Source organism: Microcebus murinus, chromosome X (assembly GCF_040939455.1).
Source record: "Microcebus murinus isolate Inina chromosome X, M.murinus_Inina_mat1.0, whole genome shotgun sequence".
Lineage (NCBI taxonomy): Eukaryota > Metazoa > Chordata > Mammalia > Primates > Cheirogaleidae > Microcebus > Microcebus murinus.
In genome coordinates, this window is record NC_134136.1 from 25,048,883 (window position 1) to 25,053,431 (window position 4,549).

General features: G+C 31.0%; 1 pseudogene; it reads left to right on the forward strand.

The window, feature by feature from the left end:
* Positions 1 to 1,604: 1,604 nt before the first annotated feature.
* LOC105856726 (S-phase kinase-associated protein 1 pseudogene) lies at positions 1,605 to 2,314 on the forward strand (annotated as a pseudogene).
* The last annotated feature ends 2,235 nt before the right edge of the window (positions 2,315 to 4,549 follow it).

A 4,549-nucleotide genomic window follows, 5' to 3' on the forward strand; every position in this document is an offset into this window, starting at 1 on the left:
TCAGTAAAATGATTATTCAGAAATGAAATAAAAATATATTCTGAGATAAACTAGAGCTAAGGGAATTTTTCTTAGTAGACCTACCCTACCACAATTGTTACATGGATGTCATCAGGCTGAAATGATATTTCATTAGACAGTAACTCAAAGTCATATGTAGAAATATTGAACATAGTAAATATAAGTACATCAGCAAATGTAAACGCTAGTATTTTTACTGTGTTTTTGGTTTCTAGGAATACTTTTTTCAATGTTATTTAAAAGACAAATGCATAAAACAACAATTAAAATCTGTTAATGGGAATAAAATGTATAAATATGTAATCTTTGACAATAAAAATATAAACAGGGAGACAGATTTGCATGGGAGCAGAGATTTTGTATACTATTGCAACTAAGTTGGTATTAATTCAAACTATATTATTATAAATTTAATATATTAATTGTAATCCCCAGGATAATCACTAAGAATATAATTAAAATATATGGAAAAGGAAGGGAAAAGGGAATCAAATAGTGCACTACAAAAATCAACTAAACACAAAAGATGGTGATAATGGAGAAAATGAGAACTAAAAAGATATGACATATATGAAACAATAGAAAGCTGACTAAAACAAGTCCTTTCTTATTAGGAATTAAATTAATTTTAAATGAATTAAACTCTCCAAGTAAAGGTGGAGATTAGCAGAATGAATTAAAAACATTACTGAAATATATGCTGCCTACAAGGGACTAACTTAAGCCTAGAGACACAAATAGGTTGAAAGTAAAAAGATGGATAACACTATTCTATGAAAATAGCAATCAAAGATACCTGGGATGGCTATACTATATCAAATGAAATAGACTTTAAAACAAAAGAGGTTACTAGATATAAAGAATGCCATTTCATAATGATAAAAGGTCAATCTAGCAAGAGGATATAATAATTATAAATTTACATACACCTAATTATGGAGTACCGGAATATATAAACCAAACATTGACAGAAATGAAGATTGAAATAGACTATTCAACAAAAATAGTTGGAGACTTCAATACCCAGCTTTCAATAATGGATAGAAAACTCAGCAGAGATCAACAAGAAAACAGAAGACTTGAACAATACTAAAATCCAACAGATCAAACAGACATTTATAGAACATTCCATTCAACAATAGAATACACATTATTTTCAAGTGGACATGGATAATTCTAGAGCATAGACTATATTCTAAGTCATAAAACAAACCTCAAAAGTATAAGAATGTAAAAGTATAAGAATGATACAAATTACACTCTGTAACACAATGAAGTGAAATTAGAAATCAATATCAGAAATAAATTTACAAAATTCACAAATATGTGGAAATTGAGAAAAAAAATCCTAAATAACCAATAGGTTAAAGAAGAAATCAGAATGTAAATCACAAAATAATTTTAGAAGAATGAAAATGAAAACACAACATAACAAAATTGAATGCAGTTATCTAAAGCAATGCTGAGAGGGAAGTTTATTAAATGCCTATGTTAAGAAAGAGGTAGTGGCCTTGTCCTCCACCTTTTTCTTATTGTGCAGACGCCACCCAGCTCTCATCAGCCTCTGGCTATCAGTCCTTTAAAACCTAGCACCATGCCTTTAATTAAGTTGCAGAGTTCAGATGGAGAGATATTTGAAGTTGATGTGGAAATTGTCAAACAGTCTGTGACTATCAAGACCATGTTGGAAGATTTGGGAATGGATGATGAAGGAGATGATGACCCAGTTCCTCTACCAAATGTTAATGCAGCAATATTAAAAAAGGTCATTCAGTGGTGCACCCACCACAGGGATGACCCTCCTCATCCTGAGGATAATAAAAACAAAGAAAAGCGAACAGATGATATCCCTGTTTGGGACCAAGAATTCCTGCAAGTTGACCAAGGAACACTTTTTGTACTTACTCTGGCTGCAAAGTACTTAGACATCAAAGGTTTGTTTGATGTTACGTGCAAGGCTGTTGCTAATATGATCAAGGGGAAATCTCCTGAGGAGATTTGCAAGACCTTCAATATCAAAAATGACTTTACTGAAGAGGAGAAAGCCCAGGTATGCAAAGAGAACTAGTGGTGTGAAGAGAAGTAAAATGTTGTGCCTGACACTGTAACACTGTAAGGATTGTTTCAAATACTAGTTGCACTGCTCTGTTTATAATTGTTAATATTAGACAAACAGTAGACAAATGCAGCAGCAAATCCATTGTATTAGCAGAATATTATCCTCATCACATGTGTAGTTTGAGTACAGATTCCAAACCTATGGTTGACTTTCTTCTAGTATGATCGGAAGTTTCTTTTTTCTTTGCTCTGAATAAAACTGCACTGTGGGTTTTCTATATAGAAAGTGGCATTTGGGGCTTTCCCTCTTTTTTGGAAAGTGATTTCTGCCTATTTTATTGTCCAGTTAACTTTAGTGATCTTTTATAAGTTGGCATTGTACATAAAACAACTTACAAAGAATTTTCTGAAATAAAATTAAGAAAATACTATCTTAATGAATGAGTTGGAAATGGGAGAAAGGCTAGTTGAAGTAAATGTTCTAAGTAGGGTTATTAAGATGCCTTCTAGCCTCCTACAGTCAAGGAGTAACACTGGTATTGATTAGCCTGTATGTAGCAGGGCTCCCTTAATTGGATCTGAGGACTTTTTAAATTTATTTTTAATTCTCTTAGCTTTGAATATATTGCCTAGACTAGAGACATAGTTACTACCCAGTTCATGGTTTTCTTTTGGAGAAATGTAACTGGACAGTTTGTTAGCTTTTCAATTAAAAAAGACACTTAACCCATGTAGTATGTCATCATTTTATCATTGTTCCTATGTGGGGAAAACTCACACTACTGCATGGAAAAAGATAAGCTTTAACATTAAAATATGTGGCAAAATTCAGAAAATATCCATCATGAATGCAAGATACTTTCAATAAAAAGTAAGTTACATAGTAAAAAAAAATGTCTGTTAAGAAAGAAGAAAAGATATTAATTGAATAATCTAACCTCTCATCTAAAGAAACTGCAAAAAGTAAGGCTAAACTGTATCTAGAGCAAACATAATGAAGAAAACAGTAAATATTAAAGCAAAGATAAATTAGATAATACAAAAACAATAGGGAGAATCAAAGAAACCAAAAGTTGGTTTTTTGAAAAACCTTTAAGTAGATTGACTGAAAAAAAAGAAAAGAGCCTCAAATTATTAAAACCAAAAATGGGAATGGGAACATTATTATTAATTTTACAGAAATAAAAAAGATTATAAGATAGTACTGTAAACAATTGTAGGCCAACACATTCAATAACCTAGACAAAAATTTTCAATAAATTACAGGAAACACAATACTGGACAAGAATTAATCATGAAGAAATAGAAAATCTGAACAGACTGATAACAAATAAAGAGATTGAATCAGTAATTAAAAACCTCCCCAAAAAGAAAAGCCCAGGCCCAGGTGGTTTCACAGGTGAATTCTACCAAACCTTTAAAGAAGAATTAGAACTCATTTTTCTCAAACATTTCTAAGCAATAGAAGAGGAGCAAACACTTTTTAGCTCATTCTAAGAGGCTAGAATTATACTGATACTGTGCTATACAAAGACGCCACAAGAAGAATAAGACCGATATTCTTTATGGATATAGATGCAAAATTATAATAATATACTTGTAAATTCATCCCAGAAGCATATGAAAAGGATTATGCACCATGACCAAGTAGAATGTATTCCAGGAATACAAGGGGGTCAACATATAAAAATTCATCAATGCAGTTTAGGAAAACATATGTTAAATCACAATATCACCATACTAGTCATGTCAGACATTTTAATTTTAGTCACTGTAAATGGCTATGTAATGATATCTCATAGTGTTCTTAATTTGCATATCCATAATGAGTAATGCATCTTTTCATAGCTTATATCTTCTTTGATGAAAAAGCTGATCAAATTTTTGTACTTTTTTTTTGTTTTTCCCCTTATTATTAATTATATCCTTAAAGTTCTTTGCATATTCTGGACATAGACCCTTCATCTGTTGTATGCTTTGTAAATAATTTCTCCTTAATCTGTGGCTTTTCCCTTCATTCTTTTGAAGGCATCTTTCAGAGATGAGAAGTTTTTAACATTAATCCAATTTATAAATTTTTAATATAGATCATGCTTGGGTGTTTTATATACAAAATATTTGCATAATGCAAGACACAAGAATTTCTTGTATGATTTTTCAATAAGTTTTATAGTTTTAGGTTTCATATTTTGGTCTGGGATCCATTTGAGTCTATTTTGGCCTATGGTTTGAGTTAGAAATTGAAGTTCATTTATTTTGCATATGATATGAAATTGTTCTGAAATACCTTCACAAAATTATCTTTGAGCCTTTGTCAAAAGTCAGTTTTTAAGGTATACTGCAGGCCTATTTATGGACTCTTTGTTATTTTCCATTAATATACTTTTTGCTGTTACAGCAATACGTAGAGGTTTGATTAATATAGCTTTTAAATAAATCTTCAAAACAGGTAGTATTGTCCCTCCAACTT